The following is a 13,348-nucleotide window of genomic DNA, read 5'->3' as shown; positions in this document are numbered from 1 at the left end:
GAATATCATTCATTTCAGCGCAAAAGTGCCCGCCCCCCTTTTTATATATGCTTTCTCCTTTTGCACTGGCATGAATGATATTTCTTTAAGGAATATCACTCATTCCATCGCAAAAAGTGTCTATAGTTTTATTTAAGATAAATAATATACCTATTTATTGTTGATGTAACCAGCTATGTACTTCAGCACCGCTGCGTGGCGTCATGAGTCAAGCTCGTACACAACCACCCCAGAAGACGGAAAGACATATTGTGACATGGCCGTACAAAGTTCCCCTAATACAACTACGGGCCGTGCTTCTGCGCAGGCGTGTAGCGCAAAAACATGTCTTGACATGTAGAGGACCTGGCCACAATGAGCGATTGGCATGACCGCACATGTCTTTTCAGCACAACTTATGGTATATTCTGCGTACGAGCAAAAAACCACAAACACACAGCATTTATTTTTTTAAAAAAATATATAATAATTTTATTCAGAATACCAAAAACACAGTACATATTATTACAATGTTAACCACGACTGCTGTAATAGTGGAAAAGTTCTCATTTTAGGTAATAAAGTCGCATGGGGCAGTCCCGAGGCTGTGGGTGATGAGGGGAAAATGTGGGTTCTGGACCGAGGTAGTTCTGAAGTTGAGGGGTTAGTCAAATTCATTTTTAAACGGTCCAGTTTTTCCCTTCTGGTTGGATTACCCACTACACTGGAGGGGATATTTAATTCGGCCATCGAGCTGAAAAATACATCCCATCACTGTGATGAGAAAATGTGGTTGACCCAAGGTAGACCTATGGGCACATTTAAATGTGGGAGATGTACTGCATGCCCGTTTGTGGACAAGAACCCTCAATTCACAAGTGCAGCAACGGGTGCCACGTTCCAATGTAGAAGTTTTGCCAATTGTGAAACGATGGGAGTGGTCTATCTTCTTAGCTGTCCATGCCCACTAAACTATGTGGGCAAGACCATCAGGCAGCTAAGGAGAAGAATCAGGGATCACATTTGTGATATTGCAAATGGGAGAGACACTCCGGTGGCACGACACTTTGTGAACTTTCACTCTGGTGACACCTCTGGACTTAGGGTGCAGGTTATCGAAGTAGTGAAACCTCATCCTAGAGGAGGAAATTGGGACAATTTTATTTTGAGGAAAGAAGCACAGTGGATCTACCGTATGGAGAGTCTATCTCCTAAGGGATTAAACGAACAGATGGATTATACGTGCTTTTTAGAATGAAAATATTGTCCCAAAACAAAGGGTGAAGCAGAGGGTTAGTCTAGCTCCTTTGGCATACTCATGACCTATCTCACTCAAAGTTCATTTTGATGAACCAGATTATTATGAACTTGTTATGAACTTGAATAAACATATTTCTTAAAATCATAATCTTTCACATTCTAACCTATATCCCGATGTAAGAATGGATAGGTAAAACCCATAGACTATGATTGGTGAAAAATACACCATTATATGGACCCTGTTGGGCAAAGAAAAATATTTTTTTTGTCTAGATCCCTTGTGTACCAACTACCTCTCCCGTAAGCCTAGATCCACGGCTCTACGAGTACGTCTATAAAATAAATAGGAATAATAAATGTTACCAACCACATTCCGTATAGTGATGTTTGATTGAAAATAATTGAAAAGTTCATAGTCATTCATGTATTGATATGATACTCACCGTTAAGAATATAGTAATGATTAAGTTGATGCATTGAAGGATGGCTATGACGCTCATTTGATCTAAAGATATACAGATGCTGGAGGAGGGTATCTGATTTTTTTGTTGTCTAGCAAACGCTATGGATCTGACACGGCAAGAAAGAAATAAGTGTCTTTATTCAATCCAGGCGCATGCGTGAGCATAGAGTATTAGGTAGAATATCGGAGAAAACCAGTCCGATCTTCGCGCATGCGCACTGTGTCCCTATTGAGGAATCTAAGGAATGTTTGGTGTGACGTATGTGCCTATGCGCACATGGGCGTGCTCGTCCAATGAAAGAGATTGGTTGAGAGCAGTGTGTGTGTGTGGGGGGGGGGGGGGCGTGGAGTAGGGTTTATATACCTTGAAGAAAGCAGGGCAACTCACCGCTGGGAGTCGAGTGGCGGTCCTGCTAGCGGTCAGAACACCTACCGCTGATTTTTCTTGCACGAAGTGTTGTGGAGAGGGTCCGATGTTCAGGACCTAGTAAAAGAGACCCCTGATGAATCACTTTGAGTGAAGAAACGCGTAGGGTCAGACAAAGCAGTTATAGATGTAGCACCCACACGCAGATAATTTGAATAGTGACCAAGCCAGTGGTACCTTTCCTCCTCTGTTGGTGTGGCGTTAGGCCAGTATCCTCGGAGGGGTGGGGGAGCATTCCATTGAGCTTTTTCAATATTGCTGGTCACGTTCTTATTTAAATCTGTGAGGTTTCTGGTGCACATCGTGTATTGGATGAGGGAGGTATAGATAATGTTTATGTAGGGCGCAATAGAGATAGCGCTACTAGCTTTCCTCTTTATACACTTACCTGTCGTTGCACAGCGGGTTATGGTGTAGGACATGTTTTAAACATTTTGTTACATGTTTTAAAGTATCTAATAAAAGTAAAGTTTTATATATTCTTTTCCTTTGGTGGATAAGTCAAATCCCCTTTCAGTGATTCTGGTTACAACACCCCTTCTCTTACATTTTAGCGGGGCCAAGTAGTTCAGGGAAAAGCTATTTTGTAAAACAATTGTTACATAACGCTGACACTCATTTATCACACAAACCCAAAAATATTGTCTGCATTGTTTTATGCATGTTGGCAAAAATGATACGCTGATCTGTCTCGCACCATTCCTAACATACGTTTTATTGAAGGTCTACCGGCAACTTTTATAGATGACGAACTTTTTCCCCCTGACAAGGTAAATTTGACAATTGTTGAAGATCTCATGGAGAGCGCGAGCCAAAATGGCGAGATAGAGAAGGCTTTCACCAAGTACGTACATCACAGAAATCTAAGCATTTTTTAATTATTTCAGAACATATTTTGTCAGGGTAAAAAGAGTAGAACGATAAATTTAAACACAAAGTACTTGGTCCTCTTTAATAATCCTCGTGATAAATTACAAGTTATGACGCTAGCACGGCAGATGTACTCGGGGAAAACACGCTTCTTTTTAGGAGCTTTTGAAGACGCGACACGTAACCCTTACGGGTATTTGTTAGTAGATCTAAGAGGCTCTACTCCTGAGGATATGCGATTAAGAGCGGGTTTGTTTCCACCAGATTTACCAGTTGCCTATGTGCAAAAGAAAATCAAAGGTTAATAAGTGAAATTTACAGCTCTAGTCGCATTCTATGTCCTGCGCATAGTATCGACAAGATGTCTGAGAGAATACGCCGTAACTGGCACCTCTTAAAAACTCTGGTGAAGGCACCCCCGCCGCTCAGGACATCGATTTTACGCAATGCCAGTAGATTTAATAATGGCCATAGGTGAAATTGCTTTAAATATTTTGAAAGGTAGAATTCCTCTAAAAGAGAGACAGAAGAATATACTCAAGAAATGGCGTAAGGCTATAAGACAGCTGGGAGATAAATGTATTGATGCAAATAAAAAGAAGTGCATAGTGAACCAGTGCGGCGGATTTATAGGACCTCTGTTGAGTTTCGCTATCCCGCTAATAGCAAGCCTTATTGCTAACAAGTAATGGAACACACAGTGTTTACCCGGTGCCTAAAAGTGAACTTAACAAACTGAAACAGCCTAATACACCAACCCCCACTATGCGCCAAAATACCCTACACACTCCGGAGGAGGAGCTTAACAACTTTTTACAGCATAGAGATCTCCCTGACGATGTGAAGATTAAGAAATACACAGAGGTGCTAGCGAGGTACTTGGATCTTGTAAAACAGGAGACGACCGAGTTATCTAGTTTGAACCTTATTCTGACTACTCTACCCGACCACCAGCAATTGTCTTGTACATTGCCTGATAAAAAGGCTTCAATCCGTGAAATTGTGGACAGTGTCAGCCCGCGCTTTAAAAAGAGCGCCGAAATTATACTGAGCAAAATGGATCAGAAATCTGATGTCACAGCCTGGAATGAAAAAGGTGAATTTATTTACAGAGGTGACCCGATCCCTGGATCTAATATGTTGGATCTCATTAAACACGCCACGCAGAGTCACAGCTTGGTGAAAAGGAATACGCCTCGCGGTTGGGACGTTTTTTTCAGCTCGATGGCTGAATTAAATGTCCCCTCCAGTGTGGTAGGTAATCCGACCAGAAGAGAAATTCTGGACCGTTAAAAAATGAAATTGATTCATCCCTCAACTTCAGAACCACCTCGGGCCAGAACCCCCATTATTCCCTCATCACCCACAGCCTCGGGACTGCCCCATGCGACTTTATTACCTAAAGTGAGAACTATTCCACTATTACAGTAAGCGTGGTGAACATTGTAATAATTTGTATTGTGTTTTTTTTGGTATTTTGAATAAAAGTATTTTTTTAAATAATGCTGTGTGTTTGTGGTTTTGCCCGTACGCAGACCGTACCGTAAGTTATGCTGAAAAGACATGTTCGGGCATGCCATTCGGTCATGTTGGACATGCCCCTACATGTCCAACATGATTTGCGCCACACGCTTGCACAGAAGCATGGTACGTAGTTGTCTTAGGGGTTTTGTACGGACATGTCACAACATGTTTTGTTGTCTTCGGGGACTGTGTATGAACATGACTCACAACACCACGCTGAGGAGCTGAAGAGCATGGCTGGTTAAATCAGCAATAAAAAAGGTATATTATTTTATCTTAATCTAGAGGGAGGACGCGGCTTCGCACGGGTATATTACATTTTAAGTTTGTGTAGTGGCCCCATAAGAATTGTCCAATTTTGCGCTGGTGTATTTTGTACGTTGTTTGTGTGTATGTCCATAAGTGTCATGTGATTATGTGTATCTCATTTTGGATATCAGTGAAAAACCTGTGATCAGTTGTTATGGATACCTGGAGTAAAGCTGTATCTAATCCTTCTCCGTGTAGTACTGTGTTTAGACACAAGTATCTAATCCTTGTTGGTGTGGTACTGTGTGCAGATGCACATATCTAATCCTCCGGCGTGTGGTACTGTGTGCAGATGCATATATCTAATTCTCCCCCGTGTGGTATTGTGTGAAGAGGCACGTATCTAATCCTCCGGTAAGTGAAACTGTGTGCAGACGTGCAAATCTAATCTTTCGGCATGTGGTACTGTGGTATCCAATCCCCCGACGTATGAAACTGTGTGCAGACACATGTATCTAATATTACGGCATGTGGTACTGTGTGCAGACGTGCATTTCTAATCCTCTGGCGTGTGGAACTGAGTGCAGATGTGCATATCCAATCATCTGGCGTGTGGTACTGTGTGCAGATGCACGTATCTAATCCTCCCCTGGGTGGTATTGTGTGAAGAGGCACGTATCTAATCTTACAGCGCGTGGAACTGTATGTAGACGCGCGGATCTAATCCTACAGCATGTGGTACTGTGTGCAGACTTGCGTATCTAATCCTCCCACGTGTGGTATTGAGTGTAGATGCGCATATCTAATCCTCTTGCAGTGGTACTATGTGAAGACATGCGTACCTAATCCTCCAGCGTGTTGAACTGTGTGAAGATGTGCGTATCTAATCCTTCCGTGTGGTACTTTTTGCAGACACACGTATCTAATCCTCACCCGTGTGGTACTGTGTGCTGAGAAGCGTATCTAATTCCCTGGCTTGTGGTACTGTGTGCAGAGGCATGTATCTAATCCTCCAAAGTGTGGTACTGTGTGCAGACACAAGTATCTAATCCTCCTGTGTGTGGTATTGTGTGAAGAGGCGCGTATCTAATCCTACGGCGTGTGGAACTGTGTGTAGACATGCGTATCTAATCTTACGGCATTTGGTACTGTGTGAAGACGCGCGTATCTAATCCTCCCCCGTGTGGTACTGTGTGCTGAGACGCGTATCTAATTCCCTGGCTTGTGGTACTGTGTGCAGAGGCATGTATCTAATCCTCCAAAGTGTGGTACTGTGTGCAGACACACATACCTAATCCTCCCATTTGGTATTGTGTGAAGAGGTGCGTATCTAATCCTACGGCATGTGGTACTGTGTGCAAACGCTCAGAAGGGAATGTTACTGTGCATGCCCGAGATTTCAATGTACAGGAGTGAGATGAGAGACGCTGGAGGCGGTCACAGGGGGAGAGGAGGAGGAATTTTCGGCGCGCAAGCTAAAGAGGGGCCGGTTTCAAGGTATGATGCAGGGGGGTGCACGGTGGCTTGGAGGAACGCCCAGGGTGCACAGACAGGCTCATTTACATATGGGTTTTCCTGGTATGTTATAAAAACGAAGGGGGGGGGGGGGTTGGGGGTCCTTTTAAAAAAGAGTAACAGTGTTCCTCTGCAACCACTATTATGCCCCACAGCGGCTATGGAGCATAATAGAGTTGGGTGGGCAACTGTGGGGCATAATATATATATATAGACGTGCACCTTCCCCCCGCTACCTGATGCGGACGATCAAAAGAAAAACCTAATCACGCCGCATCTTTTGATCGACCGCCTCAGGCAGCAGAGGGGCTAGGTTCACCAGTGGCTCCGCTATATACACGTCGCACGCAGACAGCTCCGCTACATAAACGTCACCAACAAACAGCTCCACTACAAACACATCGCACGCAGACGGCTCCGCTACATACACGTCACACACAGACGGCTCCGCTACATACAAGTCACACGCAGACAGCTCCGCTACATACATGTCGCACACAGAAGGCTCCGCTACATACACGTCGCACACAGACGGCTCCGCTACGTACACGTCGCACACAGACAGCTCTGCTACATACACGTCACACACAGACAGCTCCGCTACATATACGTCACACACAGACAGCTCCGCTTCATACACATCACACACAGACAGCTCCGCTTCATACACGTCACACACAGACGGCTCCGCTACATACACGTCGCACACAGACGGCTCCACTACATACACATCACACACAGACGGCTCCGCTACATACACATCACACACAGATGGCTCCGCTACATACATGTCACACACAGACAGCTCCGCTTCATACACATCACACACAGACAGCTCCGCTTCATACACGTCACACACAGACGGCTCCGCTACATACACGTCGCACACAGACGGCTCCACTACATACATGTCACATACAGAGGGCTCTGCAGAGACCTCTAATATCTAGTCATGTGATTCTGTGACTCCTCCCACACAGGTGACATCATCACAGGTCCTTTAGTATCTTCTAGTAACAGCATAACCTGATCATGTGACTCGTTGACTCCTCCCACACCTATGACATCATCACAGGTCCTGTGAGCAGACGGCTGCTGTACCCGAGGAGGTAGGTGCTCGATCTCAGCCCTTCTCATACATTCAGTGGCCCCCACACACTATAATGTCTTCCATGTGGCCCCCACACGCTATATTGTTCTCCTCGTGGCCCCCACACGCTATATTGTCCTCCTTGTGGCCCCCACACGCTATATTGTCCTCCTTGTGGCCCCCACACGCTATATTGTCCTCCTTCTGGCCCCCACACGCTATAATGTCCTCCTTCTGGCCCCCACACGCTATAATAATAATAATACATTTTATTTATATAGCGCCAACATATTCCGCAGCGCTGTACAATTTATAGGGTTCAGATACAGACATACATAACAAAGAACGTCATTTCACACAATGGGACTGAGGGCCCTGCTCAAAAGAGCTTACAATCTATGAGGTAGAGGGGGTGACACAAGAGGTAGTATACTGTCCTCCTTCTGGCCCCCACACGCTATAATGTCCTCCCTGTAGCCCCCACACACTATAATGTCCTCCTTGTGGCCCTGTTGGATCCTACAATAGACCTGACACTGGGCAGGAGATACACAGTGAAAGCTATAGACTATAATGGGGTCCGTGTGCTTTCCATGCGATGTCTGCACGGAACATGTGGACAGAAAAGTACTTCATCTACTTTCCTGTCCGCATGACTCGTGTGGAGACCACAGGGAAAGCATACGGACCCCATTATAGTCTATGCGGTCCGTTTGCTTTCACTGTTCATCGCTTGGTAATGCGTTCGGTAGTTTGGTTTAAAGATGTGAACCAGACCATATATACACATACCATATATACTCAAACATATAGATTATTATACATTCATATACCATATATATGTATGAATACTATGTATACTCACATATATACACATTATAGCATACTGTAAATACTCACACATACCTATATACAAACATACAGTACTCACGCAGTATACAACACACATACTTTACACAAATATACACATATATACATATTAAACATACATACAAAAGAGTATACTCACATTTGCTAGCAGTCAACCATCACAGCAAACGTCTTCCTGGCTTCCCCACACGTTATGATGTGAGAGACTTCACTGTGAGGAGGAGGGAGGAAGTTCCGGCAGCAGGGACGAGACATCATAGGAAAGCAGGCAGCAGGTCAGTGAGAGGATTACAAGCAGCCATTAGCTGAAGCTGCACATGGTGTCCTCCGGTATGTACATTCCCTAAATATCGGGAGGACACTGTGTACAGCTTCAGCATCAGCTAATGGGGGGCCCCTGTGTGTGGAGGCAAATGCATTGGCCAGGTGCCCGGTTGGGGGCCCCTGGCCATCCCGATCGGGCCCCGACCAATGCATCTGCATTGGCAAAGTGGGAACTTTCAGTCAGGGCTCAGGGGCCCAGCGGTGGATTCACCGGTTCCCCGGTGGGCCAGTCCGACCCTGGGTGTGAATACTTTTACAAGCCCCTGTATCAGTGTTAGATCTCTGGATGGAACATTCTCCTGGACACTCATTCCTCTCATGTCCCTACAGCGGGGCCCATTCTCTACGTCCTCTATACCATCATGTAAGATTCTGCTCATTTCAGTAAGCCACAAACCTACAGATTCCCGTTGGCCACTTTCTCCTCTGCATTAGTAACTTGTTGCACGTTGCAAAAAACTTGAGTCTTCAGTAGGTGATACCTTTTTTAATGGCTAACTCATAATGATGACAGAATATAATGTTTCGAAGCTCTCGGCTTCTTCTTCAGATATGACATGAACCCACGTGAGACATTCATTCCATTCTCCATAGTGTTAAATAAGGTCATGGCCTTATACTCATAAATCTGTCTCTGTTTCCTTGATTTAAAATTCCCTCTTAAAATAAAAATCTTCATGTCACTGGTGATATTATGATCTTCATTGCAGAAATGTTTTGGCACGGGAAGGTCCATTCTTTGTTTTCTAATTGTATGGTGATGTGCGTTTAATTCTCATTCTGAGTTTCTGACCGGTCTCTCCAATATACAGATTTTCAGTGGAACACTTGGTGCACATTATTAAATACACTACATTAGGTGTGTTACAGGTGAACGTACCTGGGATTTTATATTCCCTGTTAGAGTTCGGTATCTTTATCCTGTCAGTCGTTAGTATGTGCGGGCAGGTTTTGCACCTCTTCTGTCCACATGGGAATGTTCCTTTGTTAGTTGGAGGTGACAGTGAGCTGCTAAGAACCATATTCCTGAGGTTTGGTGGTTGTCTGTAACACAGGAGAGGGGGGTCTGGAAATATGGATGTTAGATGGTTGTCTTTTTGTAGTAGTGGATGTAATTTGCGTATAATTCCTCTCAGCGTCTCCAGGTGGGGGTTATATGTGACGACCAGGGGCACCCGATTGTTCTCCTGTTTGGTATTGTATTTTAATAATTCTGATCTTGGTACTCTAGTGGCTCTGGTGATTTGGTTATCAATTGTTCTTGGATGGTAACCCTGCCTCAAGAATGTGTTTTTGAGGCCTCCAAGGTGTTTGTCCATATCTGCAGGGTCTGAACATATGCGATGATATCTGATGGCCTGGCTCTAGACAATGGAGTTCTTTATGTGTTTCGGATGAAAGCTATCCCATCTTAGGTAGGACGGTCAAGTGGTTTCCGATACAGCGATGTCTCAATTTTGTTGTCCTGTATCTTGATGACTGTGTCCAGGAAGTTTATTTCAGAGAAGACGTAATTGAACGTCAGGTTGATGGTGGGATGGAACTCGTTGAATTGTTCATGGAAGGTTTTCAGCTGTTGTTCAGACCCAGTCCAAATGATTAGGATATTGTCAATGAAACGGTAGTAGGCCCGAGGCCTGGTGGTGCAGGTGGATAGAAAATCACTCTCAAGCTTGGCCATGAAGAGATTACTGTGGCGCCATTTTACTCCCCATTGCAGTGCTGGTCTGCTGTAGATAGAAGCAGTCACCAAAAGAAAAGTAATTGTGGGTGAGGATGAATTTTGTCAGTTTCACCACAGCTTCAGCGTTCATTACCTCACTTTTCCATGAAAAACTGGCAGGTCTTCTTTCTTCGTTATTGTTCCATTCTATTTTAATCTCCATTTGGACTTTACTCTTGATGCTGTAGAAGAGATGTATAAGGTGGATCCTTAGTCTCTCTGAAGTTCTATAACACAAGTTTTGTGCATAGTGAGTATTGTAGGTATATGAGATGGGGTTTGTGAGCCTGAGTCCTTTAGGAAATAATTTCTCTTTTTTGCATTTAGATAGGAAAAAGATGTCGCTGTCCAGATGTGTCCGTTTCTTCAGAAGTGTCTTAGGTCCATAAAAATCCGGTAGATTCTGGTATCCTCCATTTGGTATAAAGAAAATGTTGTTTTTGTACCGTGTTAGCCAGTGGGTAGGAAATATATAAAAACAAAACACTTGAAAGTCTTCAGTAGATGATACCTTTTTTAATGGTTAACTCATAATGATGACAGAATATAACGTTTCGAAGCTCGAGGATCATCCTCGCCAAAATTACTTTGGCGCAAAAACCGTGATCACCTTCTTACCTTTACTGTCTGCTCCCACAACCTGAGAGAGGATCGGGTCTTATGGGATAATATGAGAAGAGCCTTCTAGAGGTGAGAACTTTATTAACCCAAGGGGGTCGATACTATACACCCACTATGCATAAAAATATACGCTGGCGGATACAAGCTTATATGGTTAAGAAAGGTATGTTACAGTAAGATAAAAAGAATAAAAGATTAGAAACAGGGATATAATACCAGATTCGGTCTCCAGAAAAGGTGCAAAACCTGCCCTCACATACTGACCACTGACAAGATAGAGATACCAAACTCTAACAGGGAATATAAAATCTCAGGTACTTTCACCTGTAACACACCTAATGTAGTGTATTTAATAATATGCACCAAATGTTCCACTGAAAATCTGTATGTTGGAGAGACCGGTCAGAAGCTCAGAATGAGAATGAACGCACATCGCCATACAATTAGAGAACAAAGAATGGACCTTCCTGTGCCAAAATATTTCTGCAATGAAGATCATATCACCAGTGACATGAAGATTTTGATTTTAAGAGGGAATTTTAATTCAAGGAAACAGAGACGGATTTATGAGTATAAGGCCATGACCTTATTTAACACTCTGGAGAATGGAATGAATGTCTCACATGGGTTCATGTCATGCTATAGAAATCACTGAACTAAGACAGTCATAAAGATAAGAACCTGGGAACTGTGTATTTGTTTACATGTATATACTAATAAGCCTCTTCTCCCTCCCCCTCCCTCCTGAAATCCTATCCCTATGTGTCCTGTTGTACATAAATATGCATCCTTCAAAAATTGTTTTTAGATTTATGTGAAGAAGAAGCCAAAGAGCTTCGAAACGTTATATTCTGTCATCATTATGAGTTAGCCATTAAAAAAGGTATCATCTACAGAAGACTTTCAAGTTTTTTGTTTTTTATATTTCCTACCCACTGGCTAACACGGTACAAAAACAAACATTTTCCTTATCAAGAAACAGAGTGATGGCCATCTGCTGCGATTGTGGCAAACAACGAACACGATTGATCACCCTGCGGGGTGGCGCAAATTACTCCCTCTATTATAACATTTTTGGCTGCTGTCCACTTCTTCAACTTGCTACAATGGAAACCTTCGTAATCTTTCTGACGCATACGCTTGGATCGCCTGCTAACTGTTCCGGTGCAACAAGGGGTGGCGAGAAAACACTGTTGTTATTGTTGGTGGTGCTGCTGCTGCTGGAACTGTTGCTTGGAAAGAAGTAAACCATTTTGACGAGCCTACTCAAAAGCGAGTTCCTCAGTGGATATTAGAGCACAAAGCTCAAACACGCTAGGATCTTGCAACGCCATTTCGGCTGATTCACATAAATGCCCGAACTTTGTTGATACATTAACGTAGATACATTTTTGTCAAGGTAAAGGCATGCTTTTGTAATACTGTCAACATCAGAAGTAGGAGGTGGTGATAATAATGTGTCTCAACCTCTCTATTTATTCCATGGGATTCTGTGTAGTGATTACATTGTCTCATCTTCTCTCCATTCAGATTCCTACAATATAGAATCCTCTCAGTATCTTCTATATAAGAGAATATTCCGGATTGATCCATCAAGGATAGAAAGAGACAGGAACAAGATGGCGGAAAGTCTATTAAATCTCACCCTAGAGATCATCTACCAGCTTACTGGAGAGGTGAGAGGTTCTGATGATGTCATCATGACATCATTCTTATCTCTAGTAATAACAGATGATATGACTGGAGAGGTGATGGACTCTGGACATGTATGTAGTGAGATTTATTAATGTGTCTCCCCATAACCAGGATTACACAGTAGTGAAGAAGACCTCTAGTGGGCGCTGTCAGGCTCCTGTGTATGATGGATATGGAGGAACCCTGAGCCCATTCCCGGGGCCTCCACCTCACCCCCTGATACAGGAGGAGATCAATGCACAGAAGATCCTAGAACTCACCAACAAGATGCTGGAGCTGCTGACTGGAGAGGTGACACTGCTGGGAATGCTGGGACATTATACAGTAACTGGAGGGGTCGGGGTGATGACTGTATCATTGTGTTGTCAGGTTCCTATAAGGTGTCAGGATGTTGCTGTCTATTTCTCCATGGAGGAGTGGGAGTATTTAGAAGGACACAAGGATCTGTACAAGGAGGTGATGATGGAGGACCAGCAGCCCCTCACATCAGCAGGTAATAGACATGACTATATACACATGGACTTCCATTATTTGTATGTACAGAATGAATTCAGTCCCTGTCTGTGTTTCCTACAGGTAGATCCAGTAAGAGGACAACACCGGAGAGATGTCCCAGTCCTCTTCTTCCACAGGATGATCAGGTAGATGGAGATATTCCCTATGATGTGTAGACGGGCTGTGAAGTTCTTGTGTCTCTTTTTTTCATTGCTGACTTACAATATTTATTTCACAGCTTCA

The 13,348-nt window shown here is 43.6% G+C and overlaps 1 pseudogene; it reads left to right on the top strand.

Moving 5' to 3' along the window:
- LOC142191071 (uncharacterized) overlaps positions 1 to 13,348 on the top strand; it is a 136,522-nt pseudogene that overhangs the window by 36,475 nt on the left and 86,699 nt on the right.

Source organism: Leptodactylus fuscus, chromosome 1 (genome assembly GCF_031893055.1).
Source record: "Leptodactylus fuscus isolate aLepFus1 chromosome 1, aLepFus1.hap2, whole genome shotgun sequence".
NCBI lineage: Eukaryota > Metazoa > Chordata > Amphibia > Anura > Leptodactylidae > Leptodactylus > Leptodactylus fuscus.
Note: the sequence above shows the minus strand (reverse complement) of the source record. Positions and strands in the feature narration are given on the sequence as shown.